Raw genomic sequence first — 14,729 nt, forward strand, 5'->3', positions numbered from 1 at the left:
TTATGGATTAACTATTCAAAAATTTACCAAGACTATGTGATTTTACTATCCATGCAGGAATCATTAATTGAACTACACGAATAAAAGATTCTTGATTGTACTCAATTAATGACCTGCCAGCTATAAACTATTACATCCCTGGCATTCACAAGTATGCTAGATCGCTTCTCAGGTTCAACAGCAGCCTGAGTCCAAAGAGAGATCTGACTCTGAAAAAGGGGTTATATGAATGAAAAGAATGAATTTCTTCATCTTTGTAACTATGAGCAATACTGTTAATATTCACTGCCTATATGACACAGCGGTAAAGTAATAAAAGACCCTCACCATTGGAACAGACAAATAAAACATGGCTCTGTGCCTTTACTTTGTTGCTGCTGCTGATAATGGAAGAAGTTGTACCGCAGGCTGTAGTCCCAGAACATAAATAAATATATTTGTGCTCTACATTTTAAATTTTCCTCAATGTCAATCAGGAAATTCCGCCACTCAGAATCTGACAGTGAGTTACCATGTGGCTTCTCTTCACCCTTTGTCCAGAGAACACTGGGAAGCAGGAAGGGGACAGAGTGCCTTTATCTTCTTGCTTTACAATTACTTGTCTACCTGCACGAGCAGAAATTTAAGTATATAGGACAACAAAATTCAGAGTCCTTTCCTTATCCTGCCTCAACAGCATTGCTTACAGGAAGTTATTGGTAATAGTTATTAATAACAGCAATAGCAATATGCATTACAGCACAGAGATAGAATGTAACCATAGGCATCTGCTAACTACATTTAAATATTGCAATTTTTATAAATAACTTAGAAGCATAAGTGAGTTAATGGAGTAGATATTAAGAGTTTTAAATTACCTTGATTAAAATAATAATAATAATAAAATAAAGAATGCTTTTGCAACAATATTATGAGCATGTATAGCTAACCACCATATAACCTTTACATTATGTGATATACCTATATCATACATAAACCATATATATGGTTTATTTTTGTTTTATTTATTTTGTTCAGCTGTTTTTTTAATCTGAATGCCTTCTCTATATTTTAGTGTGATATTATATTATTCCCAACTCATTAACAAATCTTCAGTACCTCAAACAAAAGACACATCAAAACTTCAAATCCAAAGAGTTATAAACTTTTTTTAAAAAAAGGAGACTTGCAAGAAAATGCATTAAAACTATTAGGGTCTTCACCACAATATCACTCTTCCATGGAAGGTCGTCTTTATTATGCATACTTGTCAATAAAGCAGCACATATTTGATCTCTCTAATTAAAGTTTGTTTGTCTTATCCTCATCTTCTGGGCTTTATAGGTGTAAATGACCTGCTGCTTCATGTTACAGAGCTATGGTAAAAATATTCATCTGCTTTTCATGAAATTATTTGTGTTTCTCTGAAAGCAGTCTAAAAGTCACTACCTTAAGCATTCAAAATTTTTTCTAAAGTAGTTAAAAGATAGTAGTTATATCCCTCCTGCCATTTACCCCACATGGGTATGTTAAATATGCTGGATATGTTAAGCGATCTATGTAATGTTATTTTAAAAATGTATACTACTAAGAATCACAACATTACAGGAGACTGATTTCTCAGGAACTATAGAATAGATACAATAGGTAAAAGATTTATTAATCAAACAGACATTGAGATAACAAGATAAACGTCGAGAAAAGAGCTTTGAAAGTCATCCATAAAAATATTTGGAGCAGAAGTTATTATAGAAGACAACACTGGAACAAGAAATAGTAGGTTCAACCAGTCTACTTAGAGAAGATTTCTAACTGCTGAAAAGGCAGGTTTGGGAACAAGCTTCTACTCAGTATTGGGGCATAGGGACGGGGAGAAATGAGACAAACACCTACTTTTTTAAATGAAATCTGCAGTGAAAGGTTGCAACTGTGGTCTGAAACCCTTGGTCTCTGGGAGGGAGCTCTTACAGCACTTCCATGTAGTCAATATTGAAATGGATGACACTGAAGCTTTCTACTCTGAAGCACTCGCTGATGTAGTGAGCATTTAATAGAAAACAAAACCTTATCCATATTCTGTAGCTGTTCTGTATCTATAAAAAAATATTCCCATTGCATTACCAATTCAAACCTTTTATGCATCATTGCCCTTTTCTTCTAATAGTTTTTGAGCACACTGACTTGAAACAGAAATGGTTAGACTTGGTATTTTAATTTGTAAAAGTTATTGCTTGAAATCAAAGCAGAAAAAGGTTAAGCAGCGAATGGCATGAGAAATACAAGGAAATATATGCTAGAACATCTTAAATTTCTACTGATTTCTTTTTGTTCATATGCACTCTTCATTAGAAGGTCACACTTCTTTCTACAGCAGCAATTTATCCTTTTTTTTTCATAAAAACTGTTAAATTTCAAAATGGGAAAAAAACATTGAAAAACGAAGGTGAAAAGTTTAGGTTTTGTCAGCAAAATCACTCACATATTCTTTTCCTCCTTTAAAGCTCAATTCAGTGTTATATGAAAGGTATCTAACTGACAATAAGCATTATGTTTCCTTTATATTTCAATGTTACTGTGCTTTAAATATACAGAGGCAAAAGAGCAGTAGTAGGAGAAGAATGTTTTGGTCTATATATTTACTAAGTCTGTGACCAAAACGACGTTCCTTGTTAACACAATTTAAGCACAGACCATTGTGCTAATTAGAAAGGACGAGAAAGAAATTGGGGGGGGAGAGGAATGTCACGTGAAATGTAAAAAGAAAAAAAGCAAAAAAAAAAAAAGTAATTTTTGCATAGTTCTGAAAACGGGGGACGTTTTGGTCAATGCAGAATAAAAATGTGTTCATTTTTTTATTATTTAGATTTAGGCTAAACATAGATTGTAACTAAATCTAGACTAACTCTTAAATGAAACCAAGATCACAAATCTGTTTAACTTACAAGTTGTCTTTTTCTTTAGGCAGAGATGACTTTCTTTTCAGAGCCTATAGCACAACTAGTTTGGGAATAAAATACTGCATGGAAGGATCATCTCTCACAGCAAATGCAATTATATATTTTTTCATATAAACACACACATAGATTAAATCCTTTTGACCTACTGCAGCTGTGCCTATGGGCATGCACTAAGTATACATGTATTAACAAACAGAATATCCTTTACCTTCTTCTCAAAGATTTCACTCAAGTTGAATAGGACTTCAGAGTATTTCAAAATCCAGTGACGTTGCCAGGTACTTCTCGCTTCACCATTACGCTCACGCGTGTAGATTGAACCACTGATGCAGCAGTCATTTCTTTTAGACAGAATGAGTGGAAATCCAGTTTAAGCAAAATGACAGGACAACTCCATAAAAACAGGTGCTGAACCTGGATATCTATCCTTCTCATTAATTCCTTCAAAAAAATGAACCAAATTATAGCTGCTTTACAATTTTTAGAAATATATATATTTTTTTCAACAGTCACAGAGGTCACCTGAGTTAAAGTATAAAATTTTGCTACAGATTAAGTAGATGAAATTAAACAGGTAACTCACAACTATTTTTTTCCATTAAAAAAATAAATTGTGGTGAATGTTCTAAATTCAACCATAAAGATATCTTCTCTGTTCATTGAAATGACACAGTCAGTGCTCTGTAGTCTTCAATTGAAAGGAAAGCTGTTAAGATATCATCTGCCCTATTAATACTTTTCCCTCACATTGATATAGCAACTATAGAACAGGAACAAAACTATAGAACAGGAACAAAACCATAAGCAATACCTGAAGGATCTGGAGGAACTCATGATATCTATTTTATGCTTTTGAACCCATGTACTCTTCAGCCTTCCCATTAACATACTCTCGGTTCTTTCCTTTGTTATTTTCTATTGTTATAGTAACTATGAGATACATAGTAGGAAGCCCTGGAGTAAAACCAAGAGTTGTGATCAAGCTGCATTCTAGGATGTACATGTCTTCATGAGGGATGGGATGCCATCATTGCAAATGGGAATGGGCTAGTGTCCCCAGCCCAGGGTCTTGCCTTGCTGATGTCAGTTACAATCAGGACCATATATTGGCACAATCAGCAGCACACACTAGTTTCAACATAATTTGTCCTTTTTTTTTCCCTTTAATACAATGCATGAAGTTGTACGCTCTGGAAGACAATGTTCTACTAGCAGCAAGGCTATAAATTTACACACTTACTGCAAGCACTACATAGATGAACTCACAAAATAAAAACCTGTTGAAAATATTATATGAGAATGCCCTGTCATGTTTAGAATGTATGTGAATAACCACTGGTTTTATCTCCTTTGTTATCATACACAATAGTTTATTTGTAGTGTATACACAATGGTGTATTTGTTTAAATACGATAAAATACCAATACTATTAATTGGTTTAGCAGAAAGTGATAATTATAGACTGTATATGTTTCTAAGTGTAGAAACAGTTTCTAGCTGTATATGTTTAAGATACAGTTTCTAACCGTATCTAAGTATAGACTACATATGTTGTGATATATTTTTTATATTAAAACTGATTCAGTTTTTGCTTATCAATAAGCCCGTAAGTGTAGACTTCCAATTTAGATTAGCCTAGAATGATAGAGACATTCCATGCATATGCAGCAGCACAGCTATTAAATTTTCATGAAAGTCCAAAAGGCCCACATAAGTAATTCTCAATGCAATAGCAGCATGCCATAAAAAATAAAAATAAAAAAAAAATAAAAAGTGAGGTTTCCTGGGCTATAAAATGTTTCTTTTGTTTCTTATATATCACAGAAGCAATTTCACAATAGAAAATAATTATGCTGGTGACACAAGAGTTCTTGTTTTTAAGGAAATGAAAAAATATTTTTTAAGGGAAGTTGCCACTCTACTTTTTTCTTTGTAGCATACCTGATAGCATATTAATATAAAAAGAAGCTTAAAGATGTCCATAAATACACATTGAAAGTCAGAACCCATAAGAGCTTTGGGAGTCTTTTAGCTCTCCTCTTTCTTGGTCTTCCCCTACTTTATAAGCACATCTACAATTAATCTTCTACAACTAGAAAGATGTAGCTCCATTTTTCTACTCCAATTAGAAAACTATGCTGTATTCATAGATAATACACTAATAGGGTTGTAATCAAATCTAGTAGGTTGTGCTTGTTTCATTTCAAAGTACTAAGAAGCTATGGTTAACTGTTACTGAAATAAAGCAGATGAAACACTGTGTGGTAGAGAAAAAAACAAGTGATTATTGTAGTTGCCTTGAATGTAATAGCATTCCAATATTTTACAATGGGTTTTGTATTTCTAAAGTTATCAAATCCCTTGCTTATTGTCAAGTCTAACAGAATTGAAGGGTTACATTTAGAAGCACAAGTCCCCGTTTAGTTCTGTAGGCCATTAGTACCATTGTTGGTACCATGGTTGTTAGCTTTGTGTTTTGCTAACAATTATGTTTTCTTCTCTAGTTAGCAAAGTAACTTTCATGTTGAGCTCTCTAATCTTTTGTTGATTAATCAGATACATTCTAAGGATGAAAGTTCAGGTAATGTATAAAAACTTCATAAGACAATCTGAAACTTCTTCCATAACTCACTATAACTGATGACTCAACCATGTGCCTGAAATGGAGATAAGGTTCAAATCCAACATTCATATGGAATGCCTGAAGAAATCTAGAAGAAATTACTCTAGATCAGAGCCTTGAAACATATTCTTCCATACCACAGGGCAACACTCTGAACTATGTACAACAAAGCCTCAGAAGTGTTCTCTATGTTTGCTGTTTGGGACAATGAAGAATGAAGAACTTCTGACTCTTGACAACTGCTGTGAGGTATATTCATTAATCATCAGTCAGCCCTAAGCATAAGTGAAATATATGTTTCAATAACTAGAACAACAAAGAGTACAAATCAACAATCTTACACATGGATTTATAAACTAACTAAATGATGCATATGTAGGTTCTCTTTTCAAGCAAATGGAAAGTATCACAGATGGTAATCACATACGTCCTCTGTAGAATGATGTATATTTAAATGAGGCATTTAATACCTCCTAAAATAATTCAAAATGTAAACAAACCTCTCCTAGTTAGCCTCAACAAAACAGAGATTCTCTGATTCTCTATCGATGTTTCTATATTAACAATGTTCTAATACATTCCACTGAAACTTCTGTGATAATGCAGAGTAATTAGAATAATTAGGGTTCCAGGATTTATAACTAACTTATTGCTAAAGAAAAATGATTATGCTCTCAAAATACCAGAAAGGGGAAGTAATTCACTAGAGAGAAGGGAGAAAAACAAAGTAAAGCTTCACTAATTTTCTGTTTTCATTAATGAGACTACTTTTCAAAAATTGCCATCATGACCTTTCATGTTTCTGGTTTCAAATGACCCTCAGCACAGGCCTTCTGAGAGGTTTGAATTTTTCAAACTTCAAGCAGAATTAACTTTTCTAATTATTATAAAGAGGCCAATATAGATGGATGTGCTTTTCTTTTATTTTCAGCAAGCACTGGGATCTTCCATCTACTTGCTTTTAAGTGGATTGGACATTTCTGAAAGGGTTGCTGGTAAATGAAAACTAAAAGGTCACCTCTTGATCATACAGCCAGATTGCCGCTGAGTGAACAACCTAACCTTACTCACTGCACTCCCTGTCTTGGCTAAGGTTCAAAACCAAAGTGGAGCACAAGACATGTTCTGAACAAAACATGTTATTTATGTAATTATTCTGTAGTATCTAAATAATCTAGAATAAATCTGACCTCCACACTGCATTGGCTACTAGAACTTCTCTTTCTTCTGTTCCCATTCTGCCAGGTTTATGTTATAAGCCATAGGAACGCTAAGTCCTCAAAAACACCAATCTATTTGAAATAATGTAGCTCCATCCTAACTAAAAGGAAATCAGATGAACTGAGTTGTATCAGTAGGAATAATTTATTTTTGCTGAGATCTATTGTGAAATACCCCTCAGCATACTAAGGAATTCATATATCAGAATTTAATCTTTTATATTATGCAAAATATTTTCATCCCCTTTGTGGAGAAGTTAAAAAAAAAAGTTTCAAGTTATTGATAGCTCACAACAGTAAAGCCTTTAAGTCTGATTTTCATTTCCTTAACGAGGTAAGAAGGCCTTAAAATAGGCATAAATTCAATTTAACAAGATGCCTAAATATAAAGCCTCAGTGAAGTTTCCTGTTAGAATATCAAGTTAAGTGTTTACACACTTACCAGCTTCTGTGAGCTAGAGATATTAAGTCTTAAAAACTTCAGAGAACATGACATTTTGGTGCATCTAAAGTTAGATAGGAACTAAACAAGTGCTTTGGAGACCTGTATTTTAGGCTTTTTGAACCTGTTTAACATATACCCTTGCATGGGTCTGGCAAAAAGTAATAAATAAATAAATAAATAAGCTTTAATCTTCCAAAATAAAGGGAAAGAAATCATATTTAGCTCATATTAGAACTCTAATAACACCCTACCCCAACCATGCCTTTTATTTTTTATTATTTTTTAAACTGGAAGAATTATTTTCTTTCCAAATACAGTAAGTTGTATAAGAAGAGATGTGATTAAAAAAAAAAAAAAAAAAAAAAAAGTAATCCATAACAATGTCTCTTCATTGTAAAACTGGAAGCAAATATTCTACTTCAAGTTTACAGGTCCTGGGTTTCTATCCTAATTTCCTGCTCCTATCCTTCAGCTTTAATATCATTCTCTCTTTTGTGCTTAACCATCAACAACCTCTTGCTTTAATTTATCTGCAAGTAATTTCATTTTAAAAATTAATTTTGTTTTAGTGTTCTTTCAGTTTTCAGGAAGTTGCCACTGGCTTTAATAGAAGGAAAAATCTGGTTTCATTAGCTATAGTGAAATCTGAATTGATATTTTTTGCAACAGCAAAAATGTTATGCTTGAATAATATTCCTGGTCAGATACTTCCAATATCTGCCATATTTTCCAATTTGCAACATTCTTCCTCCTCACTTAGTTGTGACCAGAAACATCAAGGTTATATTTCTGTTTCTGGGTACTTTTCAGAAGATAATGTTCCCATTAGCCATGTGGTTACTCACCAGAGAGAGGCATCAGGTGCAATCAAAGTGGAAAGTAGTCAATAAAACAGTTCCAGGCTTTGCTCTCCTTCCCAACATGTAACTGCATGTACCTCATGTTCTTCTTCTTTGAGTTACAAGTTTAAAGTTACTTCCAGAAGTGAAACACTGGAACTACCCTTTAGCATAGGCACCTGCAATGTAAAGTGTTTATTTGTTAAGAACTTATGGATACTTCCAGAAAGGACATATAGATGACCTTTACTAATACCAGCTCACAGGACCTGAAACTTGGTAAGACCTTCACTATTTTCCCTGTCACATTCAGTTATAGTTCCTTCTGAGCAGACCAAGTATGAAATAGGGAAAAAAATCACCAGAGTGCTCTCATTTTTAAAGTTTCGATACAAGATTTTATCTTATTTTTAAATAAGAATAAAATGTGGAATAGGAATAGAGCTACCTACATAAATATAAACTGCACAAGAAGGATTTATTTTCTCATGTAAATAGTATTTCACACTTTGGTGGATAAATTTTAAATGCAATTTCAAAAATTTAAAAAAAAAAAAAAAACAAGAACAACTTCAGCATCTCTTATCAGTAAGAAGATCTTTCAGATGTGAACCTAACACTTTGAACACATTCCATTTTACAATGCTTTTTAAGTTCAAGAAAAATGTGAATGAGATGTGGGTATTTTTAAATGAATTAATTTGAAAACTGAAATAAACTTGTTTCAGTTAAAAATTTAGTCCTTAGTATTATATGGCACAAATATATAGAATTATTACTTTTGTTCTCAAATGAGTTTAGGGACTGCTATTTCAGTTGCCTGTATTGTAATATAGATATGCACTTTGCATTTTGCATACGCATTCTTGCAGTGGCCCTAAAAGGTGGCCCTGTTTATTTATCAGTTGGTTTACAAACCAACATAAAAAATAAAGTTTTCAGACCAGCTGAAGTACAGAAATTTCTGTATATGTTGATTTTGGTTTTTGTTTTCATAAGAAGTCAAACGTTTTCAAACGGGAAATAGTCACTAAAAAAAAAAAAAAATCTATATAGTTCAGCTAAAAGACCAACTTTCTATAGCAAAGCATTCTGGAGAAAGATTTTTCAGCCATTTCTGAATGTGTTTGAAACTGATTTCTATTTAGTACATGATATTTACTTCATGACCGTAAATGATGTTATATTAAAACGTAATTTTATATTACTTTAAAGCCGCATCTGTTAAGCAGATGTTTTTATAGACATAATTCTCAAGATGTATAAATGGGAAAAAAAAAAAAAAAGTACAGTGGAAAAAGAACAAAGTACTGTAAATGTTACTCTTGTAGTCAAAGTGATAACTAGCTCTTCCAAAATAAGCACAAGGTCTTTTTCAATTTCTGTCTCTAGCACCAAGGGACAATTGGACTCGGTCTCTTATCCACAGCCATATAATCAAGTGGTCTAGCTAAAAGCATATGCACTATTTCACAGACAATAGAGGAACAAAAATTAAAAGTTGAACTTCTACTCCTCCCTGAGAAAAGGGAAACACTGCTTCCAGGCTCAGCTCTGCCAAGTGCACAGGACACCCATCAGCAGTACCAGAAAAATAAATAAATAAAGCAGGTTATTGTGCAATACTCTGATGTATTATCCAATTACACTCTTTACTTAGGCAGTCCAAAACCAAATCAATATGAGCAAATTCATAGAAATAAATTGATATGTTTCCTTCAGGTTTACAAATTCACTCGTCAGGAACAGTGTTAAACTATTGGTATTAGCTCCCGAGCTTATTTTTCCACGGAACAGGCAGCAATAAAGGTATCCCAGCCTTTCACTGTGCTGTGAGGGCACCTCAGCTCTGTTTAAGAGCCAGGAGCAATAGTCTTTTTTTTCCTTTTTTTTCCCTCTCTCCAAGTCCAGCCACTTCACATCCTCGCTGCAATTGCCAGCAAGAGGTGACAAAGTGCAGGATGGGATCACCAGGCTAACTACCAGCCGTACAAGACCACCCACTACCACACTGAGCCAAGCCAGCAGCTATCTGAATGTCACAGTGCTGGATCACACCTAGGATGAAACAGAAGTACCTGCCAGCTAGTAAATTGATGGGAACAATGTTGTGTTATGGACGGGTGACAGCAGGGAAAATTACACTTTGGGAAAGTGTTCAACTGATGTTTTATGGGCTAGATTCTCAATTTGGTTTTATTTAGACACCTCCCCTCCTCTTATTTTTTTTTTTTTCTTTTCCCAGGTACATATTTGAAATCTCATGGTTATAACAAAGTAGCTGGGCAGTCACGGGCAAGTCCATAAAAGCAGTGGAACACCCTGTAATTTCCATGCCTTTCATGCACAAATAAGCACTCAACCCCACACACATCTAAGATGTTTGAAATCCTTTTCACCCTTTTAAAAAACTACCCTTCCATCAGCACCAGGTACAATGTTTCTTTGGTGGTTCTGGCAGCTACTCTTTTCTACCCCATACCATTTGGTATCCAGAAATTTGGCAGTCCTTACTGACATTCTCCTGAAGGGCATAATTTTCTAGGCATTTTCTGAGCTTACCTAGCACATAAAATTCAAACTAAAACATGTTGAAAAATTGCATTGTAACCATGTTCTACTAACTTTGGCCCAAAAGTACCAAGTCTTAAATTATAGGCTTTTTCAGCACATGGACATAAACCAACTTTTCCCTTAATCCCAAATAATGACCCAACTGTGAGACTATGGGTATTTCCTCCAGTTGAAACTGGTCCGCCAGGCACACAGCAGTATAAAACTTGTGAGAACAGAAGAGCAGGTAAGAGGACCATTGCCTGCTGGTGAAGAAATAGCAGAAAACTCAGCTCAAGTTCCACATTCCCTTGCTTGCTTTTGTGTAGCACAATAACTAAAAGTATAAAATAGAAATAGAAATAGTAGAATTATATACAGAAATAATATATATAGAAACAATCCACAGAACATTAACTAAAACCACAGGACCCTGCCTTTTTTGTCAAGCAAGGATCAAAGATAAACATACCCTAGCTTGTGAATCTGTGGCCATGAGTTAGCTACATGAAATAGCAGAAGTAACTCCAGGGTCAAACTATCAAAACTTACTGGGTTTGCCTACACACACTTAAATAAAAAGCAAAACCAACACCCACACCTAAGAAACTCTGAAGTCATCACTATGCCTTGTCTTCAAGGCTGTTGTCTGTTGTGGGGCATCCTTGGTCCCCTAATTCCCAGGCAGGAAACCAGCCTGGGATGTGCCATGCTTCCTTCCAGCGATATCCTCAACCCCTCCGTGTGGTATCAGGATTTGGAGTGGAGAGTGTTGCAACAGAGAAACTGGTGCATGTTTAGATTCTCCCTTACACGGAAGAGGGATGCAAATGTGGCACACAGTCATGTCAGAGAAATGTTTCCAGGAACTGCTGTTGAGACACAGCCATAGTAGCCAGAGATGTAAGCAACTTTACACCTCAAAGAAAAGAAGATGGAGGGAATGATCATTGGCTTTGTAAGTGCCACCAACTGAAAGCTAGATTTTGAAACTGAACTATTCCTTAAAATGTTGGCCTTGTAAATTCACAGACTCCACACTGGTCAACAAGGAAAATATCTCAATCAAATGCAGCTTATTTCTTCTTAGAAGAGTACGTTGGGTCCATTACTTCTGACCACATCCCTTTGTATAATATTTTAAGAGGTGAGTATGTGAGATTTTTTTTTCCCTTTCCCCATCCCTTAAATATTGATCTTCATGTTTCTGAGTAACTAATTAAAAGATGATTTATTTTTTCCTTTTTATATCTGTACCTGCATAGAAAATATAGGAAAGGCTACCTCCCCCCAAACCTCTGTGCAAATAAACTTGCAAAGATGAGTTCTTTAGGCTTCCTTTCAACTCTAGTATCTTGGCAAGTAAAAAAATTAATTAAGCAAAGCAAACAAAGCAAAAACTACTTGGGTGCCATTATAAGCTACATCTAGAGCACCTTTAATTACTGTGGCTTGATTTCTGACAGTTTCTTTTTAATCTGACATCTGAAAAAATACCTGTAACCCATCATGTTAATTGTGGTTCCACTTCTGAATGAGGATCAATGTTGAATATTTCTAGCAAATAAATATAGATGTCTTCCAAAGCTATTTCAACAGCGCTTCTACAACTTTATCCACAGCATTTCAGTTCATGTTAAGTAATCTTCAATTCCTTTATTCCTGTTCTCTCACACACACACTATATAGCAATTACTTTGAATTATTACAGCTGAAATCCACAGCTCCATTTCATCCCCATATAGGACAGTCATTTTTATCAACTGTTCTTAAGCTCTATCACCACAAACTTTCTTCCAAACCTTAAATCTAACTATATGTTTAATTCAGTCAGGTAGAAATCAATCTTCTTTTCTTCCTCCTCCTCCTACTGTCGCAAGAAAGTAACAAGCTTCTTAGAAGTGGTGAAGGGATGAATTTGAACATATATCACTTAAACGTCCAGAGAATGCCTAGGATTGGTGAAAAGTGTGTACCGCTTTCCCTTTTTGTTACAATTTTCAAACTCAACAATGAGAGCTCACGAAGAGCATTCAGAATGTAAGGGTAAGAAACTTCCATGAGACAAAAAGCAAAGAAGATGTTCTGGGAAGCTGAGAGCAGCCTGAAGTGTCATGCACACATGACTTTCAGAGAATATACAGCCTTGCAGGAAACACATTTAATTAACTTGATTCTGCAGAAAAAAATATTTACACTTGAAATAAAGCAGGCACTACATGGATTCAGAACAGTAGGAGTCTAAACTGGGATCATTTCACTTTCTACCTTTTTCTTCTTTCTTTCTGCCCCCTCCCCACAACCCCTTAGGCATCAATCCACCAACTGATATTTCTGTCTCTATATGAATGTCATGTCTCTGAATATAATAAAATCTAAAGAACACTAACAGAAGTAATCTGTAACCCTACCTTACTTACTTTTTCATGCTCTTTCTTTCACTTCCAGTCATATAAAATCATATTCAATCAGATCTGAAGTTAAGAGATGATAAATAAGGATTGTTCAGGCCCTGAATCATGACAATTGATTTAAACTACCTGGGAAAAATTTGAAAACAAAACCTATACTAGATTAGATTCTCAATCTGGACTAAAAATACCTAACATTAAATATTAATTGATTGTTATCTTTAGTGTGAACTTTAATGTCTTGGATGCTGAATTTACCAAGAGGAGAGCTTTGTATTGAAAACTTGACCATTTTCTGTTTCAGAAAGAGAATTCTTACAGGCAAATTACTAAAATAGTTAACCATGCTAGAATTGCATGCATTATATTTAGAAGTTTTAAAGGTTTTCTATAGGTGACCATGCCTATATCCTAAGATTTTGGTGAATTTGCTTCTCAGTCCTGCAGCAAAACACATATCTAAGAACACTTTTTCATAAAAAGCCGTATCCATAATCTGATCACTTTTCTTTAAGATGAATCACTGTGTAATTCAATGCAAGCCTTTCTGATGGCTATCATTTTGGCCCTTTTGTAAACAAAAGATGGAAAACAATACCAAGAAAGGTACATAATGCCAAACTGCTATAAATGTAACATCACATATATATATATATAAAACACAAATATGACACATTTATGTATCTGAAAAAACATACACCTATATGTATAAGACTGCAGTATTCCTAACTAAAAGTTGTTTTTTGTTGTTGTTGTTGTTTTGTTTGTTTTTGTTTTTTTGTGATTGTTCTGTAGAAACAAAAAACAGTTGTGAAATGAAGAAATGCCAACAGGACTTTTCTTTAACAATAACTGAAACAAAATTTTAATCTAAAAACACTCGAGGGGTCAAAAATCTCTCAACAATTTATTTTCAAAACACCACCCATCTTACTCACTTTTACTGCTACTCACTGTTAACAAAGATAAGGGTTGACATACAATGGTACTGTGGAATATAGTATTTACAGCTGTGATGGAATATGACAGAACACAGTACTAATTAAGCCAAGACAGAAAACACTGAATATGCAAAAATCTATTAGCTAAAATTTCACACAGTTAAGATTATGACTGCTGGATATTTTGGAGAGAGAAAAGGTTGGCAAATAATCCAGAAAACAGAACAGAAGTTCTATGTACATTGAAGATAGAAATGAAAACTAAAAGTGGATTAGTTAACCTGTACAGCACTGAAACTATCTGAATTATTTATGCATACAGGTAAAAGACAATATCTTAATTATACAAGAAAGCAATCTACCCATCTAAAACAGAACAAAACAGAATAGGGTTTAAGAAGTGCTGTGGAAAATAAATGCTGAAGGTTTAAAGAGGCATCATCATGATTCATTTCATAGGAATGCAGAACACCTTAACAAGTTGTTTCCTTTGCAAATGCCTTTGTTTTCTTCTGTTCCTTTTCTAAGACTAAACTAAAGCTGCATGTTCAAGAGATGACAGCACAGTGTAGTCCTGGATTTGGATAACCTAGACACAACCCTACTAAAATCAAGAAAGAATAGAGATAACACATGCATAACTAAATAATTTACAATAGTGGGAGTGACATTTATGTGAACATTGTAGACAAATAATCAACTAGACTACAGAAGGGGCAAAGGGCAAAGGGCAAAGGGCAAAGGGCAAAGGGCAAAGGGCA

Source organism: Oxyura jamaicensis, chromosome 4, assembly GCF_011077185.1.
Source record: "Oxyura jamaicensis isolate SHBP4307 breed ruddy duck chromosome 4, BPBGC_Ojam_1.0, whole genome shotgun sequence".
Taxonomy (NCBI): Eukaryota; Metazoa; Chordata; class Aves; order Anseriformes; family Anatidae; genus Oxyura; species Oxyura jamaicensis.